Consider the following 16,249-nt stretch of genomic DNA (forward strand, 5'->3'; position numbering starts at 1 on the left):
ATATACTCTGTCTTAATACCCTTCTACTGGCATCTGCTGCTGGTCTGAGGCATGGTACTGGGTTATAGAGACCTCTGATTTGCAGTATTGGCTATTATGTGCTCATTAATCTCAACCACCAGCTTACCCGATATTGTGTTTTGAGCAGGGGCTCAGGCTGCTCCGAGTCGGGCTGTTGCACAGAGGCTGCTTCCACTGGAGGGGAGAGTGCGCAATTTGTATTTTCTTTGCACAGTAGAAGGTAAAATAACTATTCACTACCTATTTCTCTTTCTCTGCTGCAACAGTTAAATATTTTTCTACTACAGCCACAGGACTAGAAGATTAAAGAGCTAAGTGCAGTCATCCGCTTCTTCAGCATGGTCCCGCCACACGTCTCAATCACTGGCTTCCCCCAAAGCCACAGTGGTAGAGATTAAAGTGCTTCTGGTCCACGGTAATCCAATCAGAGCTAGAAGGGCTTTAATCTCTGCCATTCTGTAGACAAACATTTTGGCAAAATGCCTTCCTTATGGTATTCTGAATTCCACCTGGGCTGCGCTCTCGCTTTGATGGGGATTGGGGCTGTGTAGGATTATCACCCTACCCAGAAGGGTGACAATTCCAGCCCTTTCCCTTGGATTAAAGAAGAAAACACCTAACTGCACATCCTGCTACACAGACAATAAACTGTTCCCAAGTTGCATACTGGGAACCAATGCAAATTCTCTGGACAAAAGACAAGGGAGAGAATGCACTTTCTAATATAAAATGGGGACGAAGGGGTTTTTATTGTTCACAGTCCCAAATGATTCAACATTTAGGTCAATCATCCCCTCCTAATAAAAGGAAGGAAACCCCTATAACCCAGATGTGTAGAGTGAGCCCCCCCCCCCTTTTTTTTTTTTTTTTAAATGAGGTGACAATCAATTGAAATTCTGGAGCAAAAGCAAGTCTCTCCAGCCCAGGGAATTTGCATTATGCCCAAAGGCTAGCAAAAGACTGTTCAAATTCTGTCCTGTCATATAGATAGGATATGGCATGATCTTCCTTGAAATGTTAGATTTATGTACATCTGTTTGTGTCAACCACATTACTTATAAGCACTGAAAGAAATTTTAGCCAGAAAGGCTGACACAGTCATCCTGAAAAACCCCCCTTTTTAAAAAAAAAGCTTTTTCACTGGGATGAGGTCCTGCAATTATTGACTATTTCACACTTTTTTTGGGTGGGAATTGCTGATGAGATAAAGGATTTTCACTATCACCTTAGCAATCACATGTTATCACTCCCTTCACATATTACTCCCTTGGAATTAGGCCTATAGAGTGAGTAGGAACGGATGGTCATACCTGCCTCTCACTACAGAAAGAGAAGCACTGAACTAGCCTGTGGTTTTCATTAAAAAGCAAAGGGGGAAATCTGGGGAGGGAATCAATAGGGGGAAAGGAAAAAAAAAAAAAGACAGGAAGAGAGATGAAGGAATATTATTCTAAAGTCAATGTGTAAATCTTTAGCTGTACAAGTCCCACTTGCATTAAAGGGATTTGCACAGCTAAAACCTCATGCATCAAGTTGACAATATAGCCATAAAGATGTGAAAACTGAAGGGGGGGGTTGTTATGGTTTGGGATTTCTTAAATTTATTTATTTGGAAAACAGGTTTTTAAATTTTTATAACAAAAGGTGGAAGCACGAACAGCAACATGATTCCATTAGGCCCACACAACCGGCGCCTGGACACCTAAAAGGATTTTTCCATCTGGCAACTAGATATGCATTCCACCTGCTCTCTGACAATGAGCTGTTTGCAACATTTAGGCTAAAACTATAGGATTAATCAGGGGTAAAATGTTCTCATGGCCGCAAACCAACCCCCTTCCCAAGGAACCTTGATGGTAGGGGGCCTAAGAGAAGTAATCTAAAAGATGCCTTTGCCTTTTCCACTGACGTTTGTCAGTAAGGATGCAACAGGTGGGAACTTTCCATGCAGCGCACAGTCTTTACACACATTGTGCATCCTCACACCAACTATCTAAACATGAGAAGACAAATTTTTATCCCCCCAAGCCCAGACCTGGCAGTAGGCAGGGTCTATAAAGACAGAAAGAAAATGCTGTTGTGCTTAATGGCAGTGGAGCCATAGTTGGGCTATAGGAATCTGAACTGGGATGCTTGGTGTGGCTCCAGAAGAGCATGTCAGCTGCGATGCTTGCTCCCTTCTCTCCACTTGGACTATGGTTGGTCCCCTGGAGGTTGTGCTAAACTGCTGGCCACAGGCAGAGCGATCACTTCAGAGCAGTAATTATTGAGTACCCCTGAGGAGAACTGGCTGTCGTGTTTAGCCATGGCCCTGCTGCTTCACAAGGTGCAGAAGAAAACACTGAGCACAGGAACAGGGCAAAGAGACCCTTCTTCTTCTGTACAAGTGCAAGAGGAGACCTAGTTCACCACATTCACTGGGAGCACTGTTACACCATGAACTTGTTATTAGTGACAGGGTGCGCTAAAAGACAAAAACTGAACTTTGTACTCTCTGCGAAAGTAGGGGCAACCAAAAGTTTCTGAGAAAATTTTAAAACCTGTGGCAGGTTATCACCATTTTCTGCTTTCAAGTTACTAAGTCAAGTTTTGTTAGGTACCAAAAAGGCAGAAATACTGGTCAGCATTATGCTGGTGAGAGCATGTTAATGACCCACATACTATTTGTACTCTTCTCACCTACTATCTTTGCTGCTTGGTTATCACTGCCATTAACAATACCGAGAATAATTGCATCAATGAGCACATTTTTCTGATACGCCTCAAATGCCAGGCAGTATTTCCCTCGTATCTGTTATCAGCAGATTTAAAAGTGACCAGACCACGTCTCAATCCCACTGAAGCTGATGGAGTTACCCCAGTTTTGAACAACTGAGACTCCCACCCTAAGTACTTGGACTACAGTACAAGTCCATACCCAAAGCATAATATTCCTCCTGTACAATTTTCCTGTTGTCATTCCGTGTACTGATACAAGGCTTTCACTGTATCTCCCATGGCACAAAAAGCCGCCACACCAGTGAACCAATATTGCTTGCCGAATTTCCAGCAATGATTTGCTCTAATCAATAATTTTCATGTAACATATTAATTGGCACCCTTTGCCACTGTTATCTCCACGACTTACAGCATGCAATTTGGCCTATCAATTTACTTTAAAAAGAATGATAACATTTACTATCGTGATGAAGAGCTTATTGACAATGAGGATTTTCCACCGAAGTCAATAAAATACAGATTACTGTTTAAAAATTAAAAGTTCAAAGGAATTGCTTAAGAAGCAAAAACCATAATAGAAACTTATCAAAGCTAAATAAGCAATAAATAAGACAGTATGAAAACTGTCAGAGCAACTTAGCATCCCCATTCTATTTGTGCTTCATTTTATTAGCTAATCAAAGTGTCATATTATTTCTACTGGCATCTATTTACTGCCATGTAATTTTGATAAGGGCACCATCTGTATTTATAAAAGCATTATCTTAATAGCTGTCTAGCAATCTACAAACATAGGTGATATTTAACTTTTCTAAGGGGATCAATTTTAAACCAGGCAAAAGGACTGATATAAGTCAATATGCTCTGTTAACACACCGAGGGCCCTATCTGGATCTCCCCCTGCCACGTGCCGCTGTAGCAGCCTCACACTTCAACGGAGGAAGGAGGTGAATTTGCTTGACACGTCGTGCGCTCTTCTTTGCTTTATTAAGATGTACAGCCATGAATTTTGTTTAGCGGGGCTTAGAACTGCCCAGATTTTAAATCCCCAGCAAAAAGAGGAATTGTCACAGAGAACTATTTTGCCACAAAGAAAGTTTGTTTAAGTGACAGTGCTAATTTAGATTCTCTCTGAATCGGGATTTTCCCACCTTTAAGTATTCCCTAGACGATTTAAGGCTGTAACTTTTTATATATTAAGAAGAGCTCTGTTCCACCTTTTGCACTGCAGCAGGCCTATCTGTGGAGTGAGGAGCTTCCAAACCCACCCTGGTCAAGTCTCTCCCAAGCCACAAGTGCCACAACCCCTCAGATGCCTACTTCCTCCTGGCTCCCAACTCTTGCATTTGACAGCATGGCAGCCCACCTTCAGCAAAACAAGTTAAGGTAACTTCTGACTAGAGTCTGCACCAGGGTTTATGCCCATGGGACAGGAGATACCGCTCCAATTACCTCCTTCCACAAGGGGACCCAGACCTCAGCTTTCCCACCTCGCAGTGAAATTTTCACCCAACAGTACCACCACGATTGTTTTGAAGATGCGACATGTGGTACTTTGTGCCTTGGATGGTCTCAGAAGAACGTATGAGCCGTGATGTACGTCACTGTGAGCACCTTTAGTACGTTCTTCTTCATCCTGACTCCTTCTGCCATCACACAGGGGGACATCCCTGGCTGCTCAGCTCCACACAGCACCCAGGGATGCCAGCGTCAGGCTCACGGCTCCTTTGGCACCTTCCTGCTAAGGCATTGCCAGCATCACAGCTCAAAACTGTCTCTGAACATCTCTTTTAAAGGACTTGGAGCAGCAAGGGACTATGGTCCCTTGGGCAGCAGCAGGACTTAAAACATCTCCTTTCTAAGCAGCCACTGAAGCAGGGACTTTCTGAAATGCTTATGTAGAACAAGGCACCTAAACCCTGAAGTCTCACACAAAATTTAGCTACAGAAAACCCCCTGGATTTTGCTCGTTAGTTCCCGCTCTAACTCCTTGGTCAATGTGATGGCAAAATAGGAATTTCTGCAGGATCAAATCCTTTGGAATCTCAAATAAATACATTGTCTAGGAGCATGGTTAGGGGGAAAAGAGAAGGAAAATGCAGTCCATCTTCCACTACATGACAACTACGTGTCAAATATTCTTAGACTGATTTTAGTACAATCATTTTAATACATTTCTGTGTTAATTGCCATCTCCTATTTGACATAATAATTATACATAACTGAATAACTATAAAATTGCTGCCTTATATTGCAAATTAGTAATTATAGTAGTAAACATTAACAACATGCCATATATAAAATAGTGATTTATATACTGATATGAATTAGAAATAATTGCAATGTGTGATAATTAAAATTATGCAAACATTAGCTATCTAATTGTTAGGTAGATTTTTTTTTTCATTTAGATTCTCATTTTAGCGATTGAGATCATTACCCAAAAATTTTTTAAATGTGTAACTCGAAGGCTTTTTTTTTTTTTTTTTTTTTTTTTTTAAATCAAGAGGAAACGAAGACAAGAAACATGTCCTCATTGAGCCCAAATGGGGATTTGAGGCAGTGCTCAAGTACGCAGCTATACAGGCTGGGCTGTGAAGAGAAAACCTTTAAGAAGATTTCCCCAAACAAAGAGGAATCCTCTCCTTCCCCAGTCTGCAGGACGGACCATTACCCTTACATCTCAGGAGCTTGTAATGAGAATTAGCCATCACAGTTAGTAACCACAGCAAGCTCAAAGACACCTTCTTGCCACTGTGACCTCTTAGGACTTTTGTGGAGAAAACTACCTGGAAGGGGCTCTCCACAATGTCTGCCTCAGGCTGCAGATGGCTTCTTGTGGGCCTTCTCCTGTGGCGGGACTTCTGTGAGCAATGATGGGTGTCCACCTCAGACCCTTCCTCTCTTCCCAGGTTCTGCACCTCTTTTTCTATCCATCTGTGGTGTATGTATACCTTGGTAAGGAAAGACCTCTTTCTTCGAAAATTCTTATCTTAGATTTCAGTTTAGATGTAGGTTTGATAAAATGTTAACAAGTGAGAAATGAAAGGGAACATACAGAAGTTGTGCCAAAGTTAAAAATTGACACGTAGCACAACCTTCAAATGATGACATTTATATCCAATACTGATGGGTACTGAAGATCTGTAATTCCTACCAGCTATAAGGACAATTTAGATTCAAGCTTCCTCATTCTGTCCTGGCAAAACTTACAGCTACTTGCAACTCCTTCCTCCATATTTTTGTATCCTGTATCTTTGTCCTCTTCTCCTCCAATGCTCATTTCCCTCCTAACTTCATTTTTGCAGTGCTGTAGAAGCCCTAATGGAGAGGAGGGGTTTGAGACATGAAAGCTGCTGTAGTGTGTGAGCAAGGACCAAATTAGGTTGCTAAAATGATGTGATAACCCTAACATTTATCTGCTAAAGAACATCTTCAATATTAGTGTAAGACTGGAGCACTAATCAGAAAACAGACCAGACACATTATCAGCAACAGAGCAGGGAGAGGGGACAGCCCCTTTATGAAATTGTTTTCTTTGATAAAGGCAGTTTCTTAGTGCTGTAAATCTAACTCACATGAGTGATCATATAGCCACAGGTACAACACTCGTTATTAACTAACTAAAGAGTATGCACCAAATCAATTAAAAACAATCTTTAAAAGAAGGTACATAATTTAATTGTACCTAGGTACAGCTCTGCTCTAATTTATCTTCTGGCCACTTTCAAGGGATTTTACTTAGGTGTTTAATCTAACATTCATTGCAAAGGGTAATTCTCATGAAATTGCTATGGCATCTCCTGTATCACTTAATGCAAATGCTTCAGTGCCTCGGCAATGGAGAGGAGCTTTTTCAATAAAGACACACATCAAAGTGCAGTATGAAGTGCTCTCTTTGTTCAAGTTGTTTTAAAAGCAGCAAAATGTTTCACAGTAACGAGACATTCAGACTCTAACACCAGCTACATTTAGATGACAAATCGCATTCTAAATAGTGGATGTACATCGCATGTCCATGATGCGACGAGGAATATGGGCTCCAGACATGTTTTGCATATCAAAGCATGCCCAGACTCGTGAACTTGCACATCAACACCAGACAGGAGCAAGCCTACATTATCAACTTATGTGCAGCATTAGGATATGCCTTTGGCATTTTTTATTTTTTATTTTTCAAATTTATTCTTGGCTCCTAAATTCAGATTTAAGACACTTAAATAAGCAGCCCAGTCACTGAAGGTCATGTAGCTGGCAGCACCTGTTGACCTTACTATTTGTGTATGTGTACAGAGTGAAGTTTAGCAGGTACCAAAGCAAAGAAAGACCACACGTACCATGCGTGAGCAGGAGCTAAGCTTTTGCATTCATCTATAAAATCATGGTGGTCAGCCAACACAAGGGGAATTGGTTCCTGGTGTAGGAAGATTGAGCCCAAAAGGCAAGGAAAGAGCTGCAGGAAAAGGCCCTTGCAGCCGAGGGTACCCCTAAGAGCCCATAACATAAGGCATCCATATTTTTGTGCAGTGGGCAGATGAAATGCAAAGGATCTGTACAGTAAAATGTCAAGCCTGAGCCTGCTCTCATTCCTGCTTCAAAACTTCCTAGGTCCTTTTACATAAGAATTACTCCCCACTTAGACCAATTTTGTTGTTCGGCACCATGTGCCCAGTTTTGGAATGCAGTAAGCTGCGGCTGGTAGCTCCCAAGGCTACAGGACGTATATACACAACTACGGCTGGGGACAAAAAAGAGACATGTAGGGCTCCATTACCATCTTCTCTTCCTGGAGGAAGCCACAACATTTTGCAGGAAACGAACAAACAAAAAAAAAGCTATTATCGTCTGCTGTTCAAACAGGTGAAGGGGAAAGGTTTCTGGATAACATCCCACTTGGCATAGGCTTCCACTGAGGGTTGTGGCAGCTGGGGCTGGAAAGAGACAAAAAAGAAGGGGCACAAAATCCACCTTCAGCCCCGGGTACTGAATTGCCACCCTGCAGCCCTGATGGAAGACTGTGAAATAGCACCTTGGTGACAGGCCGCAGAGGGGGTTTCAAGGCAATCTTGCTGATACCTGCACATACATTTTCTCCATCTGCCAATTTTCTCTGGAGAAGGAGATAATCTGTTCCCTTACTCTGGTACTCCTCATTATTAAAAGCAACCGGGGTGGGTTTTGTTTGGTTTGATTTTAATTAAGAACCCTACCAATATTGCTGTCCATCATCTCAGAAAATGGCTCAGGAGGACATCTACTTCCTTTCGCAGCTATTTTTCACCTTTACTCTTGCGCTGAATATATAAAACGTCACAGTGGGTATGGATTCCCATATTTACAGAATACCTATGTAAGCAGCTATAAATCTTTTTACTTAGAAGCTCTCCCTTCAGGTTACCATTACCATCCATCTGACTAATAAACGTACTTATAAATGTGCATGTTTTCACATCTCTCTCACCAATATGGTGTCACTGTGCTTGCTAATCATGATACAATTATTCAAGACCAGCACTGTAAGTCTGTGCTTTCTTCCTTGACACAGAGAGCTCTGTACCTGTTAGCCAGCCTGGGCTTTTTCATCTAAAAACGCTCTTAAATTTTTTCATTCTCCTGACGTGAAGTGAAATGAAATGCTTATGTTACAGGGAAGATTGGAATACGTTACTCTGTTTGTTAAAAAATAAAACTCGTACACAAACTCACGATATAAATATCGCCCTACTGGGGAAAAAGACATTTATGGTCATGTTTGCATAGTCCAAACGCCAACACATCAGTGATTTGAAATCATTACCAATCTTTAGTTTGTACAATGGAGTAAGTAAAAACGTTAATTTAAATATCTTTCCACACAGCAAAACTCTACTGACATCAGCATATTACCAAAACCAATTTTCTTACATCAACTCACATCTTCCCCTAATTCTGTAGCATAGCTCTTGGGAGTTGCTACAAGGTCTGTGTAAACTGAAAATCTAAATAACATTATGACGCCTGTTACAGAACTAATTTATAATCTAATACCCTAGTTGAATTTAATATCCTACTTATTTATTCAAGCAAAATATCTGGAAAAGATATGTCACATCATAATGCAGTTGTTATGAAAATGGGAAAAATAAAGAGGAACTGTAAGTATGCATAATAATAATTGGTAGGGACAGGTACAAGCAAGAACTGTTGCCTGCCCATCACATGAACAAAAGCTACAGTGCCTTGGTAATTGGACTGTTTGTTTCAGAATTCAATTATTCACAAACCTAGTATTTTATATCAGATCTGCAGGCTGAAAATGCTTCTTCTATTAATGCTATTAGCTCCACAGCACAGCAGCATGTAACTGGTGGACAAACTGCTGCCTCCTCATCAGCCACCTTTAACAACTCCTTTTTTTTTTAACCGGACTGAGGGAATTGAGCTTTACAGCAGTATTTGTGAATGTGTGCTTTCAATATAAACAGCGTCATACACACATCGTAACTTTCACGTTAACGAAAATAGACTACGTCAGCGAATATCAAATTTACCTTTTAATTTGCCTTTTCTAAACCCTTCCAAGTGAATACATCTCTCAAATATAGTTTTGTAAAAATATTTAGGATCACAGCAGGAGAGAAAAACAAATAGGCTAAAATCATTCACAAAACATTTTGCTACTGAAGTGTCACTGCTGGATAAGCCCTGTTAGCTGTTCTGGCAGAAACAGCATTTTATAAAAACTTAGTAGACCTGAATAGCATATTTATATGGCAGAGCTGAACGCCCAGAAAAAGGACAGCATCCATTTTTAGCCAACTTAATACCCACCGTGGAGGCCTGCATAAATCACGTTACAGTAAACGCATAACCTTATTGCTTGACTTGAGTTGTGGCGCAGCCCAAGCTTTCAGCCTCCACCCGGCATCCAGCAGACCAGAGGCAGCCACTGACCATCACGCTCCAGAGGCTGCCAGGGGCCACATAAATAGCATCAATGGCACACACAACAATAAAAAAAAAAATAATAGATACATGTGTAAAAACATATGTTTATTGGTTTAACCCTGTTGAGTAGTCAAATTCCTTCACTTGGACACACAATTCACTATGGGTGAAAAGTTGTACTGAGGCTGCTACGAAAATGCAATTACCTCGTTCGGCCAATTTGTTTCGGTGTGTGCTTACATGCACACAGTTACAGAATGGGTGAAACACCCCTGCTTGGAAGTCCAGGCCACAGAGGCAGAAGCTGGTCAACTCTCCCACCCTTTATGGTGTCACGGTGTTTGAGGGCACAGGATACGCCCTGGTTTGAGTTTAACAATTGCACCTCACTTGCAATAGTATTCACTCACGGTAAAAACTCTCAAAAGAAGAGAAAAGGCTGCTGTCCAAGACAAGTCACAGAGTGACAATTAGATATTCCTCCTCCATTTTCTCCAAAAACCTGCAGTTCCTTGTACAGAAACACACACTCCACAGAATCCCTGATTAGAGAGATGCTGCCTCCTACTCCCTATGAATATGTCACTAAGGTTTCTCTTAAAAACTAGCTTATCATTATCTTCCTTCAGGAGGTCAAAGACTTGTCAAGCACCTGCCCTCCTACGATGTTCCCTCACATCCTCCCCCAGCTCCTAAAGGCCACAGGCCCCATGTTGGTGCCTCTCTGAAGCCACGAGGTAACCAGCCCCATGGCAGCAAGAGCTCCCCTGTGCCACTCCTGTGCTTGTGTACCCTGCAGCAGGTTTTGTGTTAGCTAAGAAAAGAAACAGGAGGTCAACAAGTGTGGTCTCCAGGATCATGGCAATCACACAACGGAGGCATGGGCAAGGGTGCCAAGAAATGCAACAGCCACCAGCGCTGCTCTTCTCCTCTAACCACCCTGGGGAAGGATTCTTGCCCTGGAAGAGCTGGACTCTGCCAGCCTCATCCTCTTCCCCTGTCTCCTGTCCTGCTTCAGAGACAGCAAGGCAGAAAAGAAAAGTTTGTCTAAATACAGGCAGGAAAGCGGCAGAGCACTGACAGGGTAGGGCTCTGCATTCCCACTGTCCCTCAGGGATGGAACACTGCAACAGGAGCCATTCCAAGTGGACTACCCAAAAATGTTTCTAGACATCTCACTATTTTTTCTGCTTTACTCACTCTAAAAATATATATTTGAGGGAAAAAAAAAATCATAATATGAGATTAATTTCCCTGATACTTACTAAAAACCAGTATTACTCATGGACTCAATTTGAGTCCAGTTAGCCACATCAGATTCAATGTAAAACCTTTTTCCATGAGCACTATAAAAATAACCCTCACATTATTAAGAGACATTGCTAGAGAAGTGACGAGCACATCTGGGGAAATAGGCATAAAGCTGGAGGGGGGTCTTTTTTTTTTTTTTTTTGTTTGATTTTAGTTTCTTTACCAACTTTTTGCTGTTTCCATTTCTGAAGACTAATAGGGCAGAAGCAGTCCGCAGCACACATTAAATAAGCTATATGGGGAATCCCCATAAGCTGCCTTTAGGCAACTTTAACTACTTTTTTTTTTTTTTTTTTTTTCTCTCACCGCAGGTACAGCACAGGAGGGACTCATAAAATGGAAGATCCCCAGCTCTTGGTTCTTCAGGCAAGCAATAAACTTCCCCTGGCCGTGCGCAGCATGAAGGCTCCTCTTCTTTCTTTCAACAAAAGGCTAAAACCTGTCTGCATTTTTCTCCACTGATCCTTCACTAGGGGAAATTATTTTGGACAGCAGCAGGGCCAGCTGCTCTTAATTATAAATCAGGTCTCCAGCATATGTGCACAGTACATAGGGCCACTCGAACAGTCGGAAAGATAAAGCTGTAGATGCAAGCAGCCCTCCCAGGAGCAAGCGGTGCCATCGGAGCTGAAGGCGTGCGGTTCCGCACCCACAAAGCCAGCCCTGGATCAGCTCAGCTCCTGCTCCCTCGTCAGCCCTTTCCTATGGGAAACGCTCCCCAATTCAGAGCTGCCGGAGGACAGCAGTGCTCAGAACCCTCACTGCTTTACCATCTCCTTGCCAGCTTTTTCTCATTTGCTTTTAAGACATTCATTAATAGCCAGATTTGCTGGGGTTTTTCTTTTAAGTAAAAACAAACAGGAGAGTATGGCCCAAGGGCCAAACGCATCCCATGAAGCGCTATGCTATGGCCTGAGGCCACTCTCTCCTACTCCCTCTCATCTCTTTCAAATATTTAAAGACTGCAGAAAGGCAGGGACCTCAGGAGAACATCTTGCCCACTCCCTTCCACCAACATACCAATCGCAGTGCTATTTCAACAGAGAAACAGCCAGTAACAACCAAGTCGAGGTTTTTCATCAATGGGTGCCCTCAAGCACTTAGACATATGCTTCGGACTCCAATCAATCAGAATGATTTACAGTAAGTGGTGCTGAGGGCCAAGAAACTCCCATTGAAGTTACTGGATTGCCTTAAAACCCTATCACATCTTTAGATTATTAGGTGGGGACTTCCAAAAGAATCCAGTCAATGAGTTTGAGTTCACAGCTCAAATCACTTCTTTTCTACTGGTTTTACGGATGTTTTCACTCCTTTTACTTCTCTCTTCCCCCAATGGCTGATAAAATTAAAAAGCTCATATCATTTTTAAGAGAAAGATTTATGATCCTATCTATTGTACTCCGGTACACCTGCATCTAAGCTCCAAATATTAGCGGGTATGCTTATTATGTTTTTTATTTCTCAGGGTTTTTTCCCCTCCTTTTGTCTTAGAAGCAGACCTGAATGCAAACTTGAGACACGCTCTTTTTTGTCAGCAACTTGGCCACACAATCCCTACAGTCAAAAATTAAGCATCCATTTAGATGAGAAGCAAAATAACGAAGGAGACTGCAGCAAAGAAGAGAGTGTAAGACAGAGGAGGAAAGACAACTGAAAGGAAAAGGGCATTTAAGAAGAAGATGAAGAAAGGATGTGATATTCTAAATACATAATAAGCATTCACAGCTAAATGGCAGGCAGAAAGCACTGGCTAGTGCACCTGAGGTTCTAGCTTGGGAACTAGTGCGTTCGCTCCATATGTTCAGCAAGCACCGACCTAAGCCATCTGTTTCTTGTGTCTGTAGTAAAGGGAGCCAAAACTTACCTGATTTCTCACACCTGCTCTCAACCCTCTTCCCTCCCCAAATGGCAAACACTTACAAAGAAAATAAAGCTCTCCTCCTTGGTGGACACAAACCTCTGGTGCACGTGTCTGTCTGCGCTCGTGTCTTGGGGGAAAGAGTTCATTCCCGTGCGTTTCATAATGTGCCAGAAAAATATATGACATCTTCTAATAACTACAGGGCAGATTTTCCAAGTCAGGCATGTGCAGCTGGGCAAGCCTAACTTATGCACGCAAATACCAGATGTGCACGCACAGATATCTGACCTGCACACACGCACACAGATAATTAGTATTTCACAACTCCGATGATGCTGGGGCACAGGTTTATCTTCAAAAGTCGACTCTCACTTGTGGAATTTTATATCCTGATGGCAAGGAAAAGGTGTTCATTTATGTTATTCAGCTACATACTGGTATTCAGCTGGAGTTCAAAGGAGTTAGCCGAAGGAAAAGTGACCCAATCTTTCAAAAGAGGTAGGAGCAATGTATGGTAAGGAGAAGATTTTAATCAATCTATATCCATCCACTATATTAACAGCACTGCCATTTATATGATGTCCTACCTAAAAAACAGTCTCAAGAATGACTATTTTAGTATTTGAGAATTAGATTGTGACAGAGGGCAATTTAAGCAGCGCATTGAGTGTTTTATGAACATGCAGTGACAAGTAAGACTGCTGTACGTGGGCAAATATGAAAAGTGGAATGAAAGAGCAAGGAAATAACAGAACTGAGAGGCACTGTTGTACAAGGGGTGGACAGATCCTTACATCTTTCGTCCTGTGACGGTTCAGCTGCCATTGGCTGATCTCGCCAGAAACTGAGGGAAGCAAGCGATGAAAAAAAATGAAAGGATCCTCAAAGCTGCTGAGAAAGGAATAACAGATTCAGGCTCTGACCTGACAGAGTCATGGAGCCAAGGTCCTTTTGAAAATCCTTATTTAGAAATCTAAAGATTGTGACCTGATTTCAAAAAGTACTGAACACCCGGAAGATCCCATTGACTTCAGCATAAGTAATTGCAAGAATACAGCATATCTCCTCAATTGCTAACAATGTCATGAAGCACGTGTGTCACCTACGAGATCAATGGGATAGGTGGGTGCTAAGTATCTCACAGGACCAAGTCCATCTAGCTAGGAAATAAACCAGTCGGTCCATCATTTACCCCTTCTTTCTCAATGTAAGTTCACAGTAAAACTCAAATTACAAGTTCTGCTCAATGAATGGTACTGACTTGTGAAGCCTTAATGACACCTAATTTATGAGCGATCAATACATTTACACACATAAAATGCATCCTTTGAACTCTTCACAGTAAGATTAATTTATGTGTTCTCATTGTTGGAACATTTTCCAAGGTTTTCCTTCATGAATACAGTAGGCTGTCCTGAATCTCAGGGCAGCACAGCTCAAGTCAAGAGTTCTGGAACAGACACACGAATGAGCAAATCCAGTTCGCATAAAATATGAAAGCATGTTATTTTTGCCCTAAAGGAAAACAAATGTGAGCTCTTTTCAAAATGAGGAATATTTTAAGGATCCTAGTCCATTTTTTTTTCTTTTTTGAATTTGGATATGTATACCATTAAAAAAACCCATCCTAGTATATTCATATTCCCCAATGGTTGATGTTCTCAGGGGGAAGAAATCCATTGTCAGAGCACTAACAATATGTAGCTATCCCAAAATGCAAGTCAGCTTTGAATGCTTAAATGGCCTGATACCATCTGACTTTTATATGATCGGCCTCTTGTATTAAGCCAACATCTGAGTGTTACTAAACTGCTCTGTTCTATAAAAACTTTTTATTTTTGCACTATTGATTTGCTACAGAAAAGACTTCTGCTTCAGCCTTAACAAAAATAAACTGTGTTTCAATTGAAAATTCTAAACAAACATATCAACTATTTTAAATGTTGCAAATACTTCAAAAAATTAATGAACAGCATTATATTGTAGTCTGGGACACAGTTCTTCATAGTCATATACTTAACACTGTAATATTGTACAGTGCTACACATACAGGAACACATACACATGTAGAGCAAATCAAAATTGAAACGTAATCCCAGAAGTTCCTTTGTACAACCAAATCTGGACACACCTCAGCTTTTTTTTTTTTTAAATATGGGTTCTGAAAGCAGAAAATGTTTCTGGTTTTGACTTTACTTTTTAGTAAAGAATATGTTTTAGTAAAAAATATGTTTCTGGGTTTGACTTCACTTTTTAGTTGTGGAAAAAATAATAGCCAAACAGTAACTTCTGCTTTAAAAACACCACTCTTTACATACACCTTAGCAATCTGTACAATAAAGAGGATGAGAAGAAACAGGTTTACAGCAGAAGTTCCTTAAAATTGGAGATTTTACATCAGCGAGTTGATCCTTCTCCCAACCACCAGACCAGTTACGCTAGTTTCCCATACGCTATTCTTGCTGGTTATGCAAATGCGGGACTACCTGAAGAGTGCACAAGTAACCAAAGAGAGGACCAGAGAGGGCAGGGCAGCACCTAACCACCCCACTGGTGCCCGACCTTCACTGGGACCCTTCCAAGCCCAGGTCTGCCTTTTGGCTCCCTACCTGGTTACAGAAAGACGAGGGATGCAGCAAGAAATGAAATGAGGCAGGAAAACTGTTTGTCAGGTGCTACCTACAGAGGACCAGGGCAGACCAGGAGCAGAAATGCTGGCAGAAATGTAGTTCGGTAGCCTATCAACAGGATGCCTGCGCCTTCTTAGATAAAAAGGATAGTTATGACAAATAATGCTCAGGTAGGTACCATAGTTAGTATGAAGCTGGAAGGACCATGTCCCGTTTGTCAGCATGTGGAAGCCAGAGAAAATGAACACACAAATCTGAAACTCCAAGCCTACTGACCCTTTGGTTCAACAGACTGATTTCTAATAGTCATACAAATTTAATTTTACCCAGTGAGAAAACATTACAGATTTAGCATTGTTACAGGTTATTTGACATCCATCCGGTGACAACGTGACCGAGTACCTGTTTCGCATTCATCTCAACCAACCACAACTAAAATCGTTGCTTCAGCTGGGAATATTGGCCAGGTAAGGCCTGCACCTGTGGCACACGGATGGGAAGGCAGATGCAGGGCTTTTGGTGGCTATCACCGCCCGTCCCGCCTCACCAGGCTTCACTCCAGCCACAGCAATGGACACGGTCACCTTGAGATTGCTCTCCACTCTACTACTTTCAAATAAACAATTCAATTGTAATAACCTTTGATTTATTCTTTTAAATGGCAGCTATTATAAGTTTTAATGCATCTCTTATTCTGGTCAATTGATAAATCCCTTCATAGGTAGAAATATTTTGATCTGAATGTAGCTCTTACTGGAAAGAGCATTTACCATTCTTT

General features: G+C 41.5%; 1 protein-coding gene across 1 annotated transcript in view; it reads right to left on the reverse strand.

The window, feature by feature from the left end:
* Positions 1-16,249, reverse strand: part of PPARGC1A (PPARG coactivator 1 alpha) — a 371,540-nt gene that overhangs the window by 265,756 nt on the left and 89,535 nt on the right. The gene's annotated exons all lie outside the window — the stretch shown is intronic.

The sequence above is a fragment of the Larus michahellis genome, chromosome 5 (assembly GCF_964199755.1).
Source record: "Larus michahellis chromosome 5, bLarMic1.1, whole genome shotgun sequence".
In the NCBI taxonomy this organism is placed as follows: Eukaryota; Metazoa; Chordata; class Aves; order Charadriiformes; family Laridae; genus Larus; species Larus michahellis.